The sequence below is a fragment of the Leopardus geoffroyi genome, chromosome C1, assembly GCF_018350155.1.
Source record: "Leopardus geoffroyi isolate Oge1 chromosome C1, O.geoffroyi_Oge1_pat1.0, whole genome shotgun sequence".
In the NCBI taxonomy this organism is placed as follows: domain Eukaryota; kingdom Metazoa; phylum Chordata; class Mammalia; order Carnivora; family Felidae; genus Leopardus; species Leopardus geoffroyi.
In genome coordinates this window covers 10,969,975-10,993,500 of record NC_059328.1, presented here as the reverse complement: position 1 = coordinate 10,993,500, position 23,526 = coordinate 10,969,975, and the positions used below count along the sequence as shown (strand labels likewise).

The 23,526-nt window shown below is 52.6% G+C and overlaps 1 pseudogene; it reads right to left on the bottom strand.

Annotated features, from left to right (window-relative positions):
• Nucleotides 1-6,316: 6,316 nt before the first annotated feature.
• Nucleotides 6,317-22,767, bottom strand: LOC123599847 (annotated as a pseudogene).
• Between the last annotated feature and the right edge of the window lie 759 nt (nt 22,768-23,526).

The following is a 23,526-nucleotide window of genomic DNA, read 5'->3' as shown; positions in this document are numbered from 1 at the left end:
GAGGAGAGGAGAGAAGCCTCCTGGATTGCTCTCCTCCTTCCTTCCAGCTCTTAGTGCTTGAGCAGCATTCTTGTTTTTCCCGTGGGTTTCCTTGTTTTTACTTAAACTGGTCTGATGAGTTTCCGTTTCCTGCAACGAAAGGATCCTAAGAGAATCCCTTTGAAGCTCTTGCAAACGGCTGAACACAGTGCTCGAGGCCAGGCCCGGAGGCCCTGATCCTCTCCGGGTCAACTCACCACGGGGATACCTGCGCGGGAAACCGCCAGCCGCAGGCGCCGGGGCCCTGGGTGACTTGGATTCCGGGAAACCCATTCACTTCTGGGATAAGTAAGTCATGACGATAGCAGCGGACGTTCACACAGCGCTAACTACTTGCCGGGCACCGTCCCACACGCGTCCCAAGTACTGTCTCGTTAATCATCCTCGTAACCCTAGGAAGAAGGTACTGTGCTCCGCCCCCCTTGTCCAGACGAGGAAACTGAGACACAGAGAGGTTAAGTGACTTTTTCAAGCTCACTCAGCGGGTCGTTGCTGGCGCCCGGCTGTGAACCCAGGCTGCCTGTGCTCTGTGCGCCCACACACTTCTCTCCACACTGGCTCTCATGCTAGTGTGGCCCGCGATGCTCTCAGGGACTCGGGATCCGGGTTTGGAGGGTGGGAGAGGAGTCTGGGAACTGAGACTCAGCTTCCGCTGGCTGAGAAGGACCCAAAGCACGACAGTGTCTTCCATCCATTCCACACATACTGCTGGAGTGATATTGACGAAAGTGGTTTTGTTTTTTTCTTTTTTCTTTATTGAAAAAAACTTTTAAAAATATTTGTTATTGAGAGACAGAGCATGAGCAGGGGAGGGGCCGAGAGAGAGGGAGACACAGAATCCGAAGCAGGCTCCGGGCTCCCAGCCGTCAGCACAGAGCCCGACGCGGGGCTGGAGCTCACAGACCGCGAGATCATGACCGGAGCCGGAGTCGGACGCTCAACCGACGGAGCCACCCAGGCGCCCCCGGTTTTGGTTTTTTCTTTCCCTTTTGCTGTTTCAGCCAGTGGCTCTTCTTACTTCGGGCTAAGCCAGATTCAGCAGAAAAGCAGAGATACCATTTCTGAGTATCAAGAATCAAGACTTTGGCGTCGTAAGAACCCGAGCTTCGAGTTTCAAAAGTGGGAGCCCCGGGCATACGTAAAGTTTATGGCATTAACAAAAGGTTTGGAGACTAAGCAACAATGTTGGACTGAGATCCAACAATCATTTGCCCAGACCCAGATAAGGTCAGATGTCTCTGGGCTGGGGGTCCGCGCAGAGGGGCAGAGGAGGGTGGAAACAGTTATGAGGACGTGGGTCTCCAGAGAGGTGAGTGGTGGCAGGAGCGATGGCCCTGCGCCAGCTGTGAGGGTGGGTGTGGGTTGCAGGGGAGCCCAGGTGTCTCTCACCCCGTATGGCGTGGGAGGGGATGGTCACGGAGTGGTTGGCAGAGGGGCTGAGACGCCTGTGCCCTCAGAGTGACAGGGCCTGTGACGGGCCCTGCCAATGTCTCCCGTGGGCCTGCGAAGAGGCCGAGAGAAGAAAGATGGAGACGCTGGGCGAAGAGAGGGCTTCCAGGAGGCTGGGAGGGCACGTCTGCCACCCGGAAGACAGAAATGAGGCCATTGCAGCAGGTACCAGAGAAGGCCAGGTTGCCGCGGGCCCCTGCCCGGGGCTTGGAACTCTGTGAGCTCCCTTCACCAGGAAAAGAGATACGGACACAACCCAGAACAAGCGGTGGGCAGACTCCGATTAACTGTGGTTCAGCGTCTCCCGCCCAGCAGAACGGGGACTTGAAACAGAAATTAAGCCCAGTCGTGGGGCGCCCGGGTGGCTCAGTCGGTTGAGCATCCGACTTCGGCTCAGGTCATGGTCTCACGGCTCGTGGGTTCGAGCCCCGCATCGGGCTCTGTGTGGACGGCTCGGAGCCTGGAGCCTGCCTCGGATTCTGTGTCTCCCTCTCCCTCTGCCCCTCCCCAGCTGGTGCTCTGTCTCTCAAAAATAAATAAACAGGTTTAAAATTTTTTTTAAGAAACTAAGCCCAGTTGTGAAAACCCGAAGTTACGTCTCTTGCGCACTCCACGATGTGGACTGAATGTCCTGCCTGCTTCCCTGTTCCTAAAACGGCTTCGCGTGTTCAAGAGAAATGGGGGAAGAGAGCCTGTAGCAGAGGCCCGATCCTCCCGCATGTTCCGTATCCTCTTTCAGGCAGCCCTCCGGGCTTGGTCTCCTACCACCCAAGCCGTCTCTGTGCCCTCATCCCCTGCGGAAAAGCCTCCCAGTATGGATAGAGTGGGGGTGATGGTACTTCATAGTGTCCCTCTATCAGCCGCCAACCAACAACGTGCCTGCCTTCACCATGCCTGTCACGCAAATAATTGTGTCTACGGGGGCGGAAGTTCAAGACGACACTGCGCTGTCTCGGTGCTGGCTGTCTTTGTCCGTGACTCTTAGGACTGTTTAGACCAGAGTCTTGCAATCTTGATGCTATTGGCATCCGGGCGGGATAAATCTTTACTGGGGGGCTGCCCTGTGCACGGTGGGCTGGTTAGCGGCTTCCCTGACCTCCACCTACTAGATGCCAGTAGCGACCCCCCATCAAGTTTTGACCGCCAAAGATGACGCCAAACATTGTCAAATGTCCCCAAGGGGAGGGGAGAATCATCCCCAATGAAGAACCACCGCTTAAAATATTGCATACACGTCCCCCCCCCCCCACCCAGCGTGTGCTTTTTGCTCTGAGGTTGATGTCAGTGAAGGTAGAAGGCAAAATCTAACCAGAAAAATAGTGGTCTGGACGTCAGAAGACTTGGGGGTCAAGTCTCACTCCCTACCTATGTGACCTTAAGCAGGGCATCTAACTTCTTTGAGCCTCAGTTTTCCCATATGTGTATTGGGGATGATAAATGAGGAAAGGGATGTTAGTTTGTTTTGTTCGCTACTGTATCCCCAGTATCTAGAATAGTACATAGTAAGTGCTCAATAAAAATATGTTGCTTGGTTGACTGAGTCTCTGCCCTGCCTCCCCTCTCGGGACTTCTGCAGGGTTCAGCTGAAAAAGTCTGTGAGCACTTCCATGACTGAGGGCAATCTGAATAAGCTCTGTGGGTTGTACCAGCGTCAACATCCTGGCCACGCTGGTGTATGAAAGCTACACAAGATATTACCACGGGGAAAGACTGGGTGAAGGTCATAAAACCTTCTTGTAATTTTTTTTTTTTTTTTTTGCAATTTCCCGTGAACCTGTTACTATTTCAAAGTAAAGACTTCAACCTAAATAGAATAAATACATAGGGACAAAATGGAAATAAGAATTCCCCAAAACGAGGTGCCTGGGAGGCTCAGTCGGTTAAGCGTCCGACTTCGGCTCGGGTCATGATCTCACGGTTCATGAGTTCGAGCCCTGCATCGGGCTCTGTGCTGACAGCTCAGAGCCTGGAGCCTGTTTCAGACTCTGCGTCTCCCCCTTTCTCTGTTCCTCCCCTGCTCACCCTCTCTCTCTCTCTCTCTCAAAAATAAACATTAAAATTAAAAAAAAAAGAATTCCCCAAAACACGTGCAGCATAAAAATAGTTAAATTCCCTAGATCACTAGAAGAGGGGAGAGACTCAGCTCACAAACTCGAACCGGCAGGAAATGGAATTACTTTTCCATGACTCAGCCTGATTTATCTCAGGAGCTCCTATTCTGCCAGGTGGCAGAAATGTTTCCCTCCTCCGTCTGCTGGGGTTGCACCTAAATTCTGCAGCCTTGTGTCAAGTGAAAGCCTCCTAGGGGTACATCTGGGGCAGATGCCATCCGTCCCTGTTCCGAGACTGGCTGCTGGGCTGTGGGTCCCCGCAGGTCCGTGCTGAGCCCGAGGGAAGCTGGCAGGACCGATGAGTCACTACCTGGCGTCCTCTGATTCGCATGTAGTCCGCAGATACATTTTATTTGACCCATATGGTATTAAAAAAATTTTTTTTAATGCTTATTTTTGAGAGAGAGGGAGAGAGAGACAGAGTGTGAGCAGGGGAGGGTCAGAGAGAGAGGGAGACACAGAATCAGAAGCGGGCTCCAGGCTCTGAGCCATCGGCACAGAGCCCGACGCGGGGCTCGAACCCACGACCCCCGAGATCAGGACCTGAGCCGAAGCCGGACGCTTAACTTACTGAGCCACCCAGGCGCCCCCTGACCCATATAGTATTTTAAAAGATCAGTTGCCAATAACCTGCAATGGGAGTTTTCACATAAGATATTTGAAAGGAAAAAAAAAAAAAGATTTTCATGTCTTGTAAAAAATAATAAAGATTTTCATGTCTCGTAAAGACAAAACAAAACAAAACAGAATCTAGACACCTGGGGCAGATCACTCTGGGCACACGACCCAATGGGGCCGTGATCCGCGGGACCCTCCTCTGTGGCGGCTGCCCCTATACAACAGGCATGCCCCCAGTGGATTAGCCACAGTTTCCCCCCATTTCCTATCAACATGGGGCCTGGATTCACTCATCTGCAAAATTTGCCTGGCTCCCATAGACACTTGAGTTGGCAGTCCCCACTTTTTCCTCCTGCTGCGTCACTTTTGGGTCCCCGGGGCCCATTTTTCTCCTGCTCCTTGCTGGGGCGAGAAAAACACTGGGGAGCTGTCTCAGACCCGTTTGCCTAGATCTATCAAATGGCCACTCAGTCCAGGGTCTTGCTGCCCTCCCTGGCTCCACACCGGATAGGGACACGATGGGACATAGCCCAGGGCCCTCATTCTCAGTTTTCCTCCTTTCCTTTCAGACTCTCCCTCCTCCTCCTGACCTGGGAACCTTTATTTTTGCCCTAAGAGGCAGGAATCCTTGCTCGTCCAGCTTCCGTGTCTTTCTCCCCACTTTGCCCCCCCAACCCCCATTCTATTGTCTATACACAACAGTCCTTTCTGTTTCCCCTTATTTCCCAGGCTTTCAACATCCAAAAGCCAGGATTGTTTGGTTCTCTTTTTTACACTGTGTCCTCCCTTCCTGGAGGCAGATGGTAACATCTGCCTGAATTTTGGGGGGCGGAGAGGATCTTGAAACAGTAACAAAAACTGGGAATAAAAAACACGCCCGTTAACTTATGAGGTCACCCTCCATCATCTGTCTACATGCCAGGGGCTGTGCTAAGCAATTTACGTGTGTTACCTCATTTCAACCTCAAACTGGAAATGAGACTGAGGTGAAGTGTTTGTCCAAAGTCGATAGCTAATGAGGGGGCATAGCTGAGACGTGAACTCAGAGTAGGTCAACCCAGCCACCCAGGTCCCCCAAAGGTATGGCCTGACTTCACCTCCCACCTCTCTGCTTCCGGCACTCCCAGGTCCCTGACCATCTGTGCGCGGTAGAGGCCAGTCGGAATCCTTACCTGGGGGAAACTGAAAGGCCATTGGCCTAGATTTTCCTAAGGCCCGCCTATGCCCCCGGCTGATTGGCAGGATGGCTGTGACCGTCAGCTTGCCGATCATTGGCCCAGGGAAATCTATTGACCTCCACCGCGCGCCACTTTAACCGCAGCAGGAGAGTCCAGACAGTCAGGACAGATCCACTCCCTGGAGAACAGAGATAAAAATGGAAGGATACAACGAGAGCTTGAGTCAGAAAGTTGGCAAATCCAGTTACAGGAAAGGGTAGATGCATGCTGGCCGCTGTCAATGTGTCCGTCGGCAGCCTGCCTGGCAAGCTGAAGGCATCCACCTTGCAGAGCATCCGCACCAGGTTTGGACAGACCTTTGGGCTAACTGGGCCTCTGTTTGGCCAGAGGGAGGGAAGGGTTTTGTTTCGTTTTGGTTTTAGTCCCATGGAATTCAATGTTAAAAGAACAAAAATTGCATCATTTGAGATTGAGATATTTTCCTGCTAGAAACTTAACGCTTTCACCTGTATTGCCTTTTAGCTAACCCCAGGCACCATTCGAAATGCTGGCACTGGTGTTTAGAGTTCTTTCTACATGAGGCAGTCTCGGTCGATGCTTGGGCACATGGCTGTGCAGCTGGGTTATCTGGGTTCAAATCCTGGCTCTGTAGTCACGCTACAGCTCCTCGGGTGAGTCACTCAATCTTGTGGAGCCTCAGCTTCCTCATCTGTACAATGGGGTTATTAATAGTCCCGACCAAGTCGATGTCTGTCAAGGGCGGCAAGCAATGTGTGGCTCTTTAAGTTCAGTAAAAGGAGGATCTTATTATTGGAGAAAAACTCCCAACACGAATGAAACTGTTCTGGGTCAGGGAGGGGTGGGGTGATAATGTCGCTGCTCTTGAGGCTGGGGTCACTCAGCACACCTGTGATCGGAGGGTCAAGGACATAGTCCTGCCAGTTGATCTAGACTCTCCAGCATCTCGGCTGGCACCGGAGTACCAGCTGTGGGACTAGCGAGCCAGAGAGGCCGGGAGGAAGGTGCCAGGCTGGGATCACCCAGCTCATCCTGGATGGTGGAGCACTGTTGGGGGAGGAGAGCAAAGGGTGGAGAAATGGGGCCCACTGGGAGGGCCTGGCTCTCAGGAAAGGGGCGGGAGGGGGGAAGGGTAGGTAGGAGGGGAGAGGAGGAGCACCAGCAGCCTGGGCCGGAAGCAGCTGGGCCCTGTGTCCTCTCGGCTTCTGGGGGCCGGGCTGCTCAGGAGGAAGTCGTGGCCAGACGTGCTGAGTTCTGAGTTAATGCCTTTGTGGGCTGCCAGAGGCGGTGGGAACTGCCACCCGATCTCATGGAAATCCCCTGTTGAGGGGGGGGGGGGGTCCCCCTGTGCTGGAACTCTCCTCTGGCGCCAGCCCTTTACTTATTCATTCTTCCTTCCTTCCTCTCTTTCTTCCTCTCTTTCTTCCTCTTTCTTTCTTTCTTTCTTTCTTTCTTTCTTCTTTCTTTCTTTTTTCTTTCTCTTTTCTTTCTTTCTTTCTTTCTTTCTTTCTTTCTTTCTTTCTTTCTTTCTTTCTTTCTTTCTTTCTTTCTTTCTTTCCCCCTTCCTTTCTTTCTTCCTTACCTCCTTCCTTCCTTTCTTTTTCTTTTTCTTTCTTTCTTCAAAACATAATTGACATTTAGCGAAGTGCAAAACTCTTTAAGTGGACAGCTCAATGGGTTTCTACCCATGTACAGTCACCACCCAGATCAAAATCTAGAGCATTCCCAGGACCCAAGAAGGCTGCCCCAAACCCTTTCCCGGTTCAAGACTCCCCAGAGTCACCCCGATTCTAACCTTTATCACCTTCAACTACTATTCCCCATTTTTGAACTTCAAATGCACAGAATCATACAGTGTGTATCCTTTTGTGACTGACTTCTTTCAACATTCTATCCGGGTCTTTGTATACCTGTCCTCCATTCTTCTTACCTGCTGTATAATATTCCACTGTATGAATGTCCCATTACGTATGTTTTTATTTGCTCCCTTTCTGGCTTGGGGATATTATGAATAAAGCAGCTGTGAACATTTTTGCACCTGGCTCTTGGTGCATAGAAGCCCTTGTTTCTGTCAGGCATACAGAAGTGGTTCTAGCCCTTTTATTTTATTTCATTTTTGAAAAATGTTTATTTATTATTGAGAGAGAGAGAGTGAGACAGAGCGCAAGTGGGGGAGGGGCAGAGAGAGAGGGAGACACAGAATCCGAAGCAGGTTCCAGGCTCTGAGCTGTCAGCACAGAACACGACACAGAGCTCGAACCCGTGAACCGGGAGATCATGACCTGAGCCGAAGTTGGACGCTCAACTCACTAAGCCACCCAGATGCCCCGGTTCCAGCCCTTTTACACATTCTTTTAGCAAATGCTCCAACACAGGCACCAGGGTGGCTCAGTCGATTGAGCATCTGACTCTTGATTTCTGCTCAGGTCATGATCTCACGGTCGTGGGATCGAGCTCTGTGTCAGGCTCTGTGCCGAGCTGAGCATGGAGCCTGCTTGGGATTCTCTCTCTCTCTCTCTCTCTCTCTCTCTCTCTTTCTCTCTCTCTCTCTGCCCCTCCCCTGCTTGCACTCTTTCTCTCTTAAAAAAAAAAAATTAAAACAAGAGAGAAAGAAAATGCTCCAAGATAAGGAAATAGGGAACTACTGTGTTTCCCTCCCTGCCCCTCCCCTCCCCCTGCACAGCCGCCTCGGGGTTGCAGGCGTGAGAGTCTGAGAAATGGAAAGGAGACAGAGGCACCACGGCAGCCACATTCAGAAGAAAATGTAAAACTATGTTGGCCACTTGCCAAGAGCATTTCCCCTTTCAAAAACGTCATCTGACCTTGTGCTGGCAATGTACATAGAGATTTTCTGAAACCTGGAAGAAAGTTCTACTCATTCTCCTGCTGATGGTGCCTGTTGAGTCTTGAAAGTAGCTCAGGAATTCAGAGATGAGTGAATCCATTTCTCCCATTTTACAGATAGGAAAACTGATGCCCAGAGAAGGGACTTACCGAAAGCCTCACAGCCGGTGAAATGACAGGGCCAGGGACACAAAGATTCCTGGCCTCTAGCGGCCTCCTCTGCAAACGGGGAGGAAGGGAGGGGCGCCTGGGTGGCTCAGGCAGTTAAGCGTCCGAGTCCTGGTCTCAGCTCGGGTCTTGATCTCAGGGTCCTGATTTTGAGTCCCAGGTTGGGCTCTGTGCTGAGTGTAGAGCCTACTTTAAAAAAAATTGCAAATTGGGAGAAAGGGATTATATTCATTGGCCTTTCCTAGTGCCTATCTGCCAAACGGGAACTGTTGTCCCAAGAGTTTAGCGTCTTCTGGTCGGTCACCCTTCCATGATTATTGGATGTCAGATTCTAGATTTACTCTATTCAACCTTGACCGCCTACCATGTGCCAGCTACGGTTTTCGTTTCTGGGCACACAGCAGGAGAGGAAACAGACTAGCATTCCTGCTCTCATATAACTTGCATTCTCTCAGGGGAGAAGGGCCAATAAACTCAGAAACAAGTACAGAGAGTGAGGTGAGTTGGAGAAACAGCAGTGCTATCAATTACATTTTTTTTTTAATGTTTATTTCTTTTTGAGAGAGACAGAGACAGAATGCAAGCAGGGGAGGGGCAGAGAGGGAGGGAGACACAGAATCCGAAGCAGGCTCCGGGCTCTGAGCCGTCAGCACAGAGCCCGACGCGGGGCTCGAACCCACGAACCGCGAGATCATGACCTGAGCCGAAGTCGGACGCCCAACCGACGGAGCCACCCAGGTGCCCCAATCAGTGCTATAAATTAAAGCAGGAAAGAGGAGGAAATGTTGGAGGCTTGGGGGACAGGGAGGGTGGGAGTTTTGAGCACAGTGGTCAGGGAAGGCGATATTCAGAAGCCCTGAAAGAGGTGGCGGGTGCAGTGGTGAGGGGGGCTGTGGGACGGGGAGAGTGTTCTGGGCAGGGAGACAGCAAGTGCAAAGGCCCTGAGGCAGGATCCTGGCGGTAACTGGGGAACATTAAGGATGGTTTGGTGGGAATGAGTCGAACGAGTGGGAGGGGTATGGAACATGAGGTCAGAGAGGCGAGGGGCAGAGGGCAGAGGGGCCGTAGAGGTGGCTATAAGGACTTTGGCTTTTATTCAGTGACATACAGAGCCTACAGAGTTTCCCTCAGAGGAGTGACAAGATCTGACTTAACATTTCTAAGGGGAGTTGGCTGCTATGTGGAGAACAGATGGAGACGAGGACAGAAGCAGGGAGACCAGTTAAGAGGCTGTGACAACAATCCAGGGACAGATGGGGGGGGCGGGGCTTGGGCAGGCAGGTGGGGACAGCAGAGGGAGGCATGGAGTTTCGAAGGCAGCAACCACCGGACTTCCCCCCCAGTTCACATCCGTCTTGATGCAAGACCCCCTGGGATGCAGAGCAGGTACACTGTGCAAAGAGGCAAAGCACTGAGTTTCAGGTGGAAGGTCTTCTCCATCCTTCCAGATCCCTCCTTCAGGTTTCCTTCCCCAAAGTCAGCCAGGGAAAGGTCTCACTGTGTCCTCCCCCAACACGGGCCTGAGCCCTTCAAGCAAGTAAGTGTGTGTGTGTGTGTGTGTGTGTGTGTGTGTGTGTGTGTGTGAGTTTGGGGCGGGGGAGGTCACTTTGATGCTTCTTCTCCTGTCCTTTATCTGCACCCCAATTTCTCTTTCCTCTGGGAGCTGTTGTGACAAAGCCCCCCCCCCCGCCCCCCACTCGCCGCGGCTCTAAGCACCTGTGCTGCCTGAAGGCGCTCCAGCCCCACTGACCTTTCTCCTTTGGGCCCCAAGACTTTTCCACCTCTGCTCTCTGCCTTCTCTAATATATATATATATATATATATATATATATATATATATATATATATATATATTTTTTTTTTTTTTTTAATTTTTAAATTAATTTTGAGATAGAGAGAGGAAGAGAGAGCAGGGGAGGGGCAGAGAGGGAGAGGGAGGGAGAGAGGATCCCGAGCAGGTTCTGCACTGTCAGCAAAGAGCCCGACGTAGGGCTCAAACCCACGAACTGTGAGATCATGAGCTGAGCGAAGTCGGGTGCTCAACCAACGGAGCCACCCACGTGCCCCTCTGCTTTCTTTTTAACACTGCAATTTGTAATGATTTACTTCTTTGTTTACTTACTGGGTGTTTGGCCTCTTGTGCTGTAAGGCAGGGAACGGGTTGGTCCTGTTCACTCTCAATTCCCCAAGTACTAAGCTCAGCACCTAGAGGGACAGATTAGCGGGGAAGTCGGCAGCGCCTCTGAGATGGCCGGAGTGACCCCCACCTGCTGGTAGTCCCAGCTTAGCCATCCCTTCCCACCCTGAATGGAGCTGGCCGTGTGACCAAGAGTGTGAGGGTGACACATGGAGGTGACAGTGTGTGCCTTCCATGCTATATATATGTATATATGTATTTATCATACTTGAGGCTTTTAAAGGCTATTTCCTTCCTCCCTTCCCCCTTCCTTCCTCCCTCCCTCCCCTCCTTCTTCTCCCTCCCTCCCTCCCTCCTTCCTTCCCTCCCTCCTCCCTTCCCTCCTTCCCTTCTCTCTTTCCTTCCTTCCTCCCTCCCTCCCTTTAGATGCATATAAAATCTCCTGCTGGTTCTGTTGCATTGAACCCTAATACACAGGTATCGAGGATTATGAACTCTAAAGCCAAATTACCTGGGTTCAGATCCCAAGTCTCCCAATTGCCTGCTCTGGGACTGTGGACAATTTCTTAATCTTTTTGCCCTGGCTGCCTCATTATAAATAGGAATTACACCGACCCCATTGGTTTGTACATATTAAATGAATTAATAAGCATAAAAGCAGCTAGAACCTGGCAAACACTCACCATGGGGCTGTTCGCTACAGCCCTTTTGCTTAGCACACAATAGGTGCTCAATAAATATTCTCCAAATGGATGGCTGGCTAGTGAGCGAGAGGGGCCAAGGGTCCTTGTATGCCAATTCCTTCCTGGGGGTTGCTTCCGAGTTCAAGTCTTTATAGGTAGGAGGGCTTTCAAAGAACATTTTCTGTCTTCCTCCTTTTCACATGCCTACTCAAAAACGATTCATCGTTTGTCTGAAATTCAAATTGAACCGGGCATTACATTTTCCTTCATTTTCTCTCGAGACCCTAAACGTGCCACATCTTCTCGGAGGCTTAGTGAGGTCGCCTCTGTGTGATGGGCACTTGTGTGTGTCCGCTCGGCCAGGCTCTGCCCGTCAGTTACACATCAAGTGTGCATCTAGGTGATGCTGCAATGTGATCAAAGTCCAACGTGATGGACTTTCAGTAAAGCAGGGTAGCTAGCTCATCTGGGCGGGCCGAACCTAATCAGTTGAAAGGCCCTAGAAGCAGAGCTGAGGTTTCCGTGATGAAAGATAAACCCTACCCAGGGAACCTATGGTTAACCCTCACCCTCCACCCCCTGCCCCCCAGCCCCTGCTGCGTGAGAGTGTTAGCCCGCCCTTCCCGAAGGCCCGCCCCCGACAGAGTTCAGCTTGCCTCGACAGCCCCTCAAACTCCTTGCAATAAATTTCCGAACACATGCCTTCTACTGATTCTGGTTCCCTGGTTGGGCCCTGAGCTATACAGCCCGCTTCTCCCACACGTGCGTGGCAGGGCTTTGGTCACCTGCATGGCTGGGTTCCTTCAGCTTTCAGCTCTAAAGTCCTACAGTTCTAGGATTAGGTTGATGGAAACCGAGTCCCGAGTAGGGGTGGGGAATGAGGGTTTCAGCTCAGAGGAGAGACCGGTTGCAGGTGGAATGTCGTGACTTTAACTACTTGAGGGCTAGGGTCGCTGATGCTTGTTGCTTTTCTGGAGGCCTGACATAGAAAGGAAGGTACTTGGGGGCTCTGCCCTCCCACAGCCACGGCGGTGGGCACGTGACCCAATCAGATGCTCCCCCTCTTGATCTGAAGTTGAGCAGACCCATCCATTCAGCGATGCCCTGGGAGCGCCTTCCAGTAAATTCCCTCTTGCAAAAGCCAGGCAGGGCTGGTTTCTGCTACTCATTTCCTTCTTTACTGGTGTCCTTTCCACTAAAATGTAAACTCCAGGGCAGTGGGGACTGTCTGGTCCAGTGCAATATTCCCAGTGCCTAACACAGTGCCTGGCACCTAGTAGGTGCTCAATTAAATGCTTGTTGAATGAACAGACAGTAGTCAGGCCTGAAGGGGAGGCCGATTCCCGAACAATGGCTCATAATTCGACCTCATGAGGCAGATTTTGGGGGTTTCTCTCCCGAAAAAGTGGGATAATGTTACCTATCTCCCGAGGTTATCAGGACAAATAGGTTGGTATCACTGAAATGCTGACAGTAAGGCCTCGCATAGGGGCGCCTGGGTGGCTCAGTCGGTTAAGCATCCAAATCTTGATTTTAGCTCGGGTCATGATCTCGTGGCTGTGGAATGGAGTTCCACGTCGGGCTCTGCACTAAGCGTAGAGCTTGCTTGGGATTCTCTCTCTCCCTCTCTCTCTCTCTCTGACCCTCTCCCTCTCTCAAAATAAATAAATAAAAATTAAAAAAAAATAAGTCCCAGCATAGAGGAAGCACTATAAAATTATAATCAGCCATTGCGGTGAGCAGGGTACCAGCTACCCTCTTCACTTAGGGCTCATCAGGGACTGTGCTAGAATCCTGATACACGTGATCTTGTTACTTTCACACCTTAAACTTTCCAACCGAAAACTAGGTTACCTTGCGAGGATGTGGGGAGGATGCATTCACTCGCTGTCCATACTCTCTGCTTTCTTTCCCGGAGGCAGCCACCCAAGGCTTCGGCGGGCACCGGCTGGGCACAGCAGGCAGGAAGGATGGGAAGTCTGGTCCCGTGTCCCTCCCTGTGCCTCCAGCGGAATGGGGGGCGGCCCCAGCCGTGCTGGCTGCTGGCAGAGCTCAGTGTCCCGAAGTTCCAGAGGCTTCCAGTTCCAGGTAGTACACAATCCAAAAGAGGGTGACCAACCTGCACTGGTTTGCTGAGACTTCTTTGGTTTCAGCATATTCCGGGAAGTCCCATATTCCGGGAGCCTCTTCGGTGCTGGGCAAATGGGGACGGTTGGTCATCCTAATCCAAGATGACCTAGAGGGTGTCCTGACATGTGAGCAGTTCACGGCGATGGAGAATAAGCACAGCCAGGCAGGCGGCTGGCACCTGGGAAACTCGTCATCAGGTGGCAATGCCCTCGTCGCTGGTAGGGGGCTCAGGGGCAAGAGCCCAGCATGGGTACGGTCCGGGGTGAGCTTGGGTATCAGGTGAATACATTAGCATGTCTTTGTCGTTGGCAAGTCCCAAAACAAAACAAGACGCCAATTGACTTAGGGAGAAAAGAGAATGTGAAGTCCAGGACTCTAACAGCTTCACGTATGGCTGGATCCAGGTGAATGAAATGATGCCATCTAGATGACGTCTCTCTCCATCTTTTGGCTTCCCTTCTTTTCTGTGCTGCCTTATTCTCAAACAACTTCTCTCTCATCTTGGTGGCTCTGGCTGGGTAAGACTGACGCCCTCCCAGGATTAAGGGAGAGAGTAGGTGATTCTCTTGGCCAACAACTTCAATAGAAGCTCACTTTGGGTTCTGACTGGGTCACATGCTCATTGCTGAACCAATCACTGGGGGGCAGGTAGGGGAATGAAACACTACTCTGATTGGCTTAGCGTAGCTCCCATGCTCTACCCAAACCTGAGGGTCTTGGCACCTGGGTTATGGGGACAGGTGGGCTGAATTTGCCCCCGTGACCAAATACAAATGAGGATAGTAATAATGGTAATACCAACACCAATAATAACGGCAGCCAGCATTTACATAGTGTTTGCTGTGCTCTCAGCGGTAACGAGGAGGGAGGACGTCTGGGAACGAGGCTGGATACCTCTAGTAAGTTGTTTCGGGAAACTCTTACATTGGATGGGAAGTTGGATTCAAATGTCAGTGATGTTTAATCCCGGCTGCATGTGAGGAACACCTTTTGAAGAATCACACGAGCTCCACCAATGGAATAGTAATCTCTGGGGGCGGGACCCTAACATTAGGGTGTAAAAAACACTCCAGGTGTTTCTACCATGCCTCACCTCCAGGATTAAGAACGACCGAGCTCGGTGTGTCTAGGGTGGGACAGCTGTGTGTTTGTTTTTTAATTTTTAAAAAATGTTCATTTATTTTTGAGAGAGACAGAGACAGAGAGACAGAGCATGAGTGGGAGAGGGACAGAGAGAGAAGAGGAGACACAGAATTCGAGGCAGGCTCCAGGCTATCAGCCCCGAGCCCGACGCGGGGCTTGGACTTGTGAACCACAGATCATGACCTGAGCCCAAGTCAGAGGCTTAACTGGCTGAGCCACCCAGGGGCCCCTTGGAGCATGTGTTTTAAACATCCATTCAGGTGTTTCCTATGCTCGAGGACCCCTGAACGAGGGCTCTGCTTTCCATCATGGCTTGGCGCCTTGAGGTCAACAGATAAGGCTGCTTCTTCTGAAGGCTGAGGGGGTGAATCTCTCAGGACCTTTTCACCATTTGGCAATGGGAACTTAATCCGAGGTCTTTTTAATGAATCTCTGAATCTTTTTTTTTTTTTAATCTTTTTTATGTTTATTTATTTTTGAGAGAGAGAGACAGAGAGAGAGACAGAGAGACAGAGAGACAGAGCGGGAGCGGGAGAGGGGCAGAAAGAGAGGGAGACGCAGAATCCGAAGCAGGCTCTGTGCTCTGAGCTGTCAGCCCAGAGCCTGACGCAGGGCTCAAACCCACGAACCGTGAGATCATGGCCTGAACTGAAGTCAGACGCTTAACTGACTGAGCCCCCCAGGCGCCCTGAATCTCTGAATCTTTAAAATTACCCTAGGCCCCTTAGAAGGACCCGGGTTTAAATTTTTTTTTTTTTTAATTTTTTTTTTCAACGTTTATTTATTTTTGGGACAGAGAGAGACAGAGCATGAACGCGGGAGGGGCAGAGAGAGAGGGAGACACAGAATCGGAAACAGGCTCCAGGCTCCGAGCCATCAGCCCAGAGCCCGACGCGGGGCTCGAACTCACGGACCGCGAGATGGTGACCTGGCTGAAGTCGGACGCTTAACCGACTGCGCCACCCAGGCGCCCCTTAAATTTTTGATAGTCTCATTTTCCCATGAAATTCGTGGTATCCTTCTTCCCTGGAAGGTTTTAAATTTGATCTTGCCCCTTACATTCACTTAAGAATCACTTCTCCCCTTCCAGGTGTAGAGTTCTATCCATTGGGAGCTTCTTTAACAGGATGGCTGCCTGGGGGAGAAAAAGGTATTCTGTCCTTATGCCCTCCCCCAATGGCATTACCAGTGACGATCAAGCACTGAGCGCTCATGTTTGAAATATTCAAGAAAGCTTTATGGGAGCTGGCCAGTCCGCACCTAACCAGCCGGTTACATTCCAAAGGTGTTTTGATAGTGGTGTGAACTGGGAATCAAAATCTGTTTTCTTACAGCAACGATGTTATTAAGGCCAAGGTGGTTTTCCAAGCTAGCCCACACATATCTGTTCAATTCGCATGAATAATTATAGAACTGCGTGAATAACTTGTCACTCCTGTTACTTATCTGAGGTTACAGATGGGAAAAACGGAAAACCGATTCCAGAGTTAACAGAATTTGCATCATTAGAAAAATATTTACATCTCCCTCTTAATTTGTATGTTTTGGGCACAGGACGTTTATCCCTTTTCCCATCTTCTGTCTTCCGAGGCTATGCTATTTCCCGAGCCAGAATGATGTTAGTACAGCAAATGGGTGGAGTGTGATAAAACACATCTGCCAGGTGGCAGGGGGAGTGGCAGTCATTACCGGGGCCCCACTTCTTGAAAAGTGGGTCTCTGAGGGAGGGAGCCAAACCATAAGAGACTCTTAAAAAACTGAGAACTGAGGGTTGATGGAGGGCGGGAGGGAGGGGAAAGTGGCTGATGGGCACCGGGGAGGGCACCTGCTGGGATGAGCACTGGGTGTTGTATGGAAACTGATTTGACGATAAATTTCCTATTAAAACAATATGATACAAATAATAATCATTTAAAAAAAAAGAAAAGTGGGAAGGAGACACCTCTGGACAAAGGCACAGAGTGGGGGGCTGGGGAGCGGGCCTGGGGATGACCCACCCACCCCCACCTTCCTGGGGAGTGCAGTCCAGCTGCACCACCAAGTTCAGGGTCAGTCCGGCAGAGTGCTCTAATGGGAACATCACCACCTTTTCTAGAACCCCCCACTGTCAGGGCTGGAAGGGCCGCGTTGCCCGCGGGCTTTCGTTTCCGATGAGAGGCTGAGACCAGCGAGGGTCGCGGCTTCCATGCCCGGGATCACACGGCAAATGGGAGGCGGTGGTGACCCTAACACGCGCCCTCTGGCCGATGGCGCAGGGCCCTTTCCGCTCTGACCATCGCCCCCCTCCTTTCCCCTATGGTTTTCTCAAACTCGGGTTCAGGAGGGCAGCTGTCACCCCCTCACACAGATGGAGCCCCCCCAGAGAGCCCCAGGAGGCCAGGGCGCCCCTGCTTGTGGCCTTTCCTGTGCCTCGCGTGCCCCGTGAGAGCTCCTCTCACCCTTCAGGAATGTTTGCTCACAGGTCTTCCTTGAGTAGAATGTCAGCCCCTCGAGGGGGAGGGAGCAGGTCCCACTTGCTTCCTTATTGCCCAAGGCGACTCCCCTGATAACACCTGATGCTGACTCGGGATAAGCATTTGATGAATGAATACACGAACTTCACAGCGCGAGATCCCCCTACCGGCTCCCCACCGCCACCTGCCCCCTCCCAGCTAGCACCTGCTGAGGTCTAGCGCATAGGTGTAGGACCAGCTCAGCCGTGACCCCTACGCGACCTAGACGGTACTCTGCCCCTTGGGGAACTCCCCTGCCTGGGTCTCCTCCAGCCCCCCAACGACCCCGGGGAGAGAAAGGTACAACTAGTCTCATGCCCCTTTTCTGGCCGAGGCACTGGGACTGAGGTATGGTCCAGGCAAGGTCATGCAGGTAGGAAGTGGTGGGTGGGGCCGACCTTGGAGGCCGGTCTCTGGACCCCGAATCGGGTCCCAGTTGGCTGTGCACCGGCGAGAAGCTGGGCTGGCGGGGGGCAGGGGGCGGGGGGGCTGATGTAAGCGGGCCTCGCGTGCAGAAGGACCTCCTGTCAGGGCCGAATCGCGGCTCTCGTGTTCTAGGTTGTAACCTGGCGTGACAAGCGACCTCCCGTCGTATCTGCTGGGTTCTAAGAAGCAGATCACGCTCCAGGGGAGGGGGTTTCAGCCGAGCAGGACCACCAGGAGGCGGGGCTGACGGGAGCCGCTTCGGAAGCTGCCCGCCGGGCCTGGGGCACCCCGCTCTGCCCTCGGGCCTGGGGCACCCCGCTCTGCCCTCGGGGAGGCAGAAGGATCTCGGGTTTGGGGGGCTGGCAGAATCGAGTTTGACGCCAGGCCGTCTTCCTCTTACCTGGCGACCGGAAACGGCGCGTTATTCCACCTCACTTAGCATCTTCCCTAAAACAGAAGTTGCTTCCCTCACCTGCCCCCCCCCCCCCAGCCCCGGGGCTGAGCAGGGCACGGGGGGGGGGGGGGGGTGGTGGTGACGGACCTTGCCCCGTTGCGTCCCAAGGCTGCTGCTGTCACAAACATCAGGAACGCGGTGCCTTGCACAACACGATGCGTTCCGTTTCCGTTTTGCAGGCCAGAGTCTGACGCGGGCCTCCCTGGGCTGAAGATCCCGGTGCGGGCACAGCTGCGCTCCTCTCTGGAGCCTTCGGGGGGAGAGTCCCTTTCCTTGCCTTTTCCAGCAGCTAGAGGCTCCCCCGTTCTGTGGCTCCTGCCTCTGGGTCCGAACCCTGCCAGAGTGGCACCTCTTTCTGCGCCCTCCTCTTCCGTCCCCCTCGCCCCCTTCTAGGCCCCTCGCAGATAATCCTGGAATAGCATCATCCTCCCAGTTTAAAGTCACCTGATCAGCAGCCCGATTCCATCAGCAATCTGCGTGCCCCTTTGCCGTGTAACCTAACACGGTCACAGGCTCCGGGGATGAGGGTGTGGGAGTGCCCGGGGGCCCACCCATCTGCCCCCCGTGGAGTCCTTCCATGCATTTGCCTTCCTTTGCCCCGAGGGTCCCCCCCTTCCCACACGCAGGCTGCCTGATGGCCCCTGTGGTGCCCTGGCACAGAGGGAGAGGCCCCTTTGGCATGCCCAGGGGCCAGGAGGAAGCCTCATTTATTGTCCAGGAGCAGGAGAAGGCAGGTGGCTGGACAAGGTGAAGTTTATGGCCATTCTTCAGGTGCCGCAAGGGTGTATCTGCCTCCCTCAGGCTGCCCACATGGTCCCATGAGGCTGTTTTATAGCCTTCTCTGCCTGGGAACAATGGCTGGAGAAAAAGTACCCTACCCTGCTAGCTCCCGGCATGTCCTTGCTCCTAGGGCCACCCACCTGGGAACTGCCCAAGCCTCGGCTGTCATCGGCCCGGTTCCTCAGCCCCCCTCCAGCACTGTGCCCGCTCAGGATCCGGGTGTCCTGCCTGGGAGGGAATCATCGGGGGTGGGGGTGGGGGGCAACAGCTATTCTGATTTGCCCTGAGCCCCGCTTCCAAACCTTGCCTGTCCCGCTGAAGATGTGTTTCTGGTCTTCTGTGAGGGGAAACAAAAAAAAGACCTTTCCCATCAAGAGCCGCCCTCTTTGGGCGCAGGGAGGGGGCAGGGATAACAACGGGCACCTGCCCACAACCCCCGCCCCCGCGTGGGCCTGGTGGTCTGGGCTGAGCTGGGCCGGGCTGGCGGGGGACGTAGAGTCTCGCCATCTAGTGGTGGGTGGTGGAACTGGGAGCTGCAAAGGCTCCAGACTCCTCCCTACCAGGCTCAATCGTCCCCGGAGGGGAGAGGTGACTCCAAGCCCTGGCTGTTCCCAAGGAGGTTTTTTAAACATAGGAATGTTCAAGCCCTACCCCACACCTCCTGCATCAGAAAGTCTGAGGCCTGAAAATCTGCAGTTTAGCTTTAGAATGTGGATCCCCAGGACTTACCTCTAAACTAGGTTTGGGATAGGATTTGGGAATCCAAATTCCCTTCCTTCCTTCCTTCCTTCTTAACCACATTCACTGGCTTACATAAATATTTGAAAACGAATCCATCTGTCTTCCCTTTCTGTATCCTCGACACAATGTATTATAGTTTTTAATAAACAAATAGCTGTAAATATCCATAAGGAGAAAATGAATGTTAAAATATGAGAGAGAGGTCAGTAAATTGCCAAACAGGTCAGCCACTGAAAGGACTATTTTTTTTTTCCTGAAGACTAAGCCGCTGATTTGCACATTTTACGAAAATAAATTTCATCTATAAAAACAAGGTAGTTTATAACTTGATCTCAGTTCCAGCTTTGACAGTTGGAGGTTTTACACAAAAGCTGCAGAATTTCAACGAAAGAACAAAGAAAAGATTCAGACATAAGTTTATTCTATCAACTTCCGCAAACAAAGAATGACTGCATATCCATTTATGTGAGTCCTCTGGTCCAGAATGTACTTTCCTTTGGAAATATCTGTGACCACACTTCTGTATGTCGTCATAGCTTCTAGTGGGAATTAGTCTGTGTTTTTTTTTTAATTTTTTAATTTATTTTTTAATTTTTTGAGAGACGGAGAGCGAGCGAGCACGCACACGCGAGTGGGGGAGCGGCAGAGCGAGAGGGAGACGTGGAATCCGAAGCAGGCTCCAGTCTCTGAGCTGTCAGCACAGATCACGACACGGGGCTCAAACCCACGGACGGCGAGATCATGACCTGAGCCGCAGTCGGACGCTTCACTGACTGAGCCACCCAGGCGCCCTGTACATAGTCTGTTCTTGATGAAGACAGAATGGACAGATGTGGCCTGTTGCCTGATCCCTGGGTAATGCCGACTGTGACAAGACCAGTGAGATACATGAAGACATTTCTCCTTCTCTTGAACCGTCAGGTCAACTACAAAACGATGAAGTCCGTAGGATAATAGGATGTCTGCGAAGGTAAAGTTATATCCTGCAAGTGGACTGTGCCTTCAAGATCTGAATTACGGTCCTTCGACGGAGTGTGGACATCGTCCTTCCTGGAGCGTCCGTCTACTCGAGTTACCCTGCACTCCAAACCCGGCTGAACTATTGCTTTTCCCTCTGCGGGGCTCGCCAGCAGACATTCTTTGCAGGCAGGCCCGACAAGATGAGCCGCTTTGGCAGTCAGTCCGTTAGACTTGGACCATTGCTCGTTCAAAGAACTAGAATCTGGCGCTCGCCCTGAGCTCTGTGTTTGCTGCCTTCACTCAGTCCCGGGGGCTTCTCCGGCAACTTCAGCCAGGGCCACCGCTGTCTTCCGCAGGGAACCCAAATTCTTTTGTTTTTTTTAAGTTTATTGATTTATTTTGAGAGAGAGAGAGACAGAGAATGCGCACATGAGCGGGGGTAGAGGCAGAGAGAGAGAGAGAGAGGGAGAGAGAGAACCCCAAGCAGGCTTCTCGCTGTCAGCTCGGAGCCAGACTGGGGGCTCAAACTCACGAACTGTCAGAGTATGACCTGAGCCAGAATCAAGAGTGAGACGCTTAACTGACTGAGCCTCCCAGGTCCCTCTAGAATCCAAATTGTTAATAAAGTATTATTTTTTTAAGTTGTATTTATTTTGAGAGAAAGAAAGAGTATGAGTAGGGGAGGGGCAGAGAGAGAGGGAAAGAGAGAGAGCATCTCAAGCAGGTTCCCTGCTGTCAGTGCAGAGCCTGATGTGGGGCTCGAACTCATGATCTGTGAGGTCAGGACCTGAGCCAAAACCAAGAGTTGGTTGCTCAACCGACTGAGCCACCCAGGTGCCCCTGGAATCCAAATTCTTAACCAGGCTTCTCTAGTAACTCCTATGGGCAGCTTGAAGTCAACGCCACTGACACAGTGGCCACAAGTTAAATGAGACAACTGTGACATGTGGATTTTTTTAAGAAGCTGATGCTACATTTGGTCATATTACTAGAAGCATAGCCCCCAGGTTAGGGGAGGATATGAGTAATGGTTACTATCTGGGTTCAAGTCCTACTTTTGCCACTCCTAATTGTGTAAACCATGGGCCAATGTCTACACTTCTTCCTGCTTCTGTAGAGTGGAGATAAGGGTACCTGTCTGTCAGGGTTGTTTGAAGGACCCGAAGAGATCATGTACGAAGCACTCAGCACAGGGCCTGCCCTTAGGAATGAGTCACACTGCTCAAGTCTGTTGGCAACACTGTGTCTGATTCCAGGAACATGTTTATAGAGGGAATGTCCGGACGTAGGGGGGCTGGAAGAACTGAGGGGCTGGGAGGATGCTTGAGGGTCTATAACCGGGGCAGGGGACAGAGGTGTCTGGGGAACAAGGGGTGTGTGGTGCTTAAAAATACCAGTCGAGGGTCTAGTGTGCAAGAGGGAACGGGGATCAGGGGGCATCGTGCGTGAGCAAACACCTGCAAACCCCTGGAGCTGGGAAGGGAATGGACTGACTCGCGGGCTGGTGGCTTCACTGGAAGGCCTTCAGGCGGACGCCGAGCGAGATCTCCGTTCCCCAAAGCAAGCGGTTTCCGGTGCGGCGCCTCTGCCCCTCGCGGAGCGTGGGGGAAACACAGACACACATCTGCTGCAATAGTTGTTTCCATACTTATTCATATACTTGGCACACACACGCACACACGCTCGGGACACATCCGTACACATGTATGTTTGTGCGTATGTTTATGTCGTAGAAAAAAATCAGGCCGGCGTCTTGGGCCTGTGGTTTCACAGAAGCGGGTGGCAACGTCCATCAGGCCTGAGCCAAATTTGAATTACAGTAAGGGGGCGCCTGGGGGGCTCAGTCGGTTAACTTCGGCTCAGGTCACGATCTCGCGGTTCGTGGCTTCGAGCCCCGCGTCGGGCTCTGTGCGGACAGCTCGGAGCCTGGTGCTGCTTCGGATTCCGTGTCTCCCTCTCTCTCTGCTCCTCCCCGACTCATGCTCCGTCTCTGTCTCAAAAATAAACAGAAAACATTTAAAAAAAAAAACAAAACAGTAGAACTTTGGTTTGCACGCAGAATTCGTTCTGGAAACGTGCTCGTCATCCAACGCGCTTGTGTATCAAAGCGAATTTCAGGAACCATCGGCTGAGTTGTGATCATGTGACGTGTGGCATCACGTTCGACTCGTGTTGCAAGACATCACTCTCGTCTATCAAGCGAAAATGTATTAGAAACCTTTGCTGGTCTCGCGGCACCCTCGCTGAACGAGTTACTCGCGATCCAGGGTTTCACCGTACAGGTACATAAAGTGTTACGGACTGAACGTTTCTTCCCCTCCCACATCCACGTGTTGGACCGTCACCCCCGGCGTGATGGTGTTCGGAGGGGGCCCTTCGGGAGGTGGCGAGGTCATGCGGGTGCAGCCGCCACGGATGCCACGAGTGCCCTTAGAAGGGAGACCCCCGAGAGCTCCCTCGCCCCTCCTGCCAGCCAGGATGATGGATGCCACGAGAAGGGGGCCGACTAGGGTCCTCACCAGACCCCACCCCACGGCCTCCACGCTCCGGGTGCCTCTGGCGTCCTTAGCAAGCCAGTCCGAGGCCGCCGATGACTCTGATGCTGGAGTTCGCGGGCTGCAGTGGCCACGAAACCACGACCACGGGTGGATCCAGGGAAGAAAAGAGCAAACGAATCCGCCTTTATGGAGCCTTGCCCACCTGGCACGCATCTGTGGTCGTCTTCTCCCCTTGCCTTGTTTGGATTTTGGCCCTCACACCGGCTTCCACGTTACATGTTTCCTTCTGTCCGCTACTTGGGGCCGGAGACTGGTCCCCGGCTCTCCCTCGGATGGTGCGACGTGCCCGTCTGCGTCTGTGGGGCTCCCGGCAGAGCCCTGCCCTGGTGTCCTAGGCTCAGTGTTGTCAGGGTGATACCAGCTCCGACCTTTCGGCTCTGGACTGACCTCTACCGCGAGCTACAGCCGGAGGGGCCCTGCCCGGCCGGGACAGGGGGGCCCTGATACCCCAGCAGGAAACCAGAAGCGAGGGGGGGGGCCCATCCCTTGGGGCATCCAGTCGGTGGCGTGGTGGCCAAGAGACACAGGGCAGCGTCATCCCCACAAATGCAACGTCACAGGCTCCAGGGAGGGCATCTCTAGCTGGGAAGAGTCGGT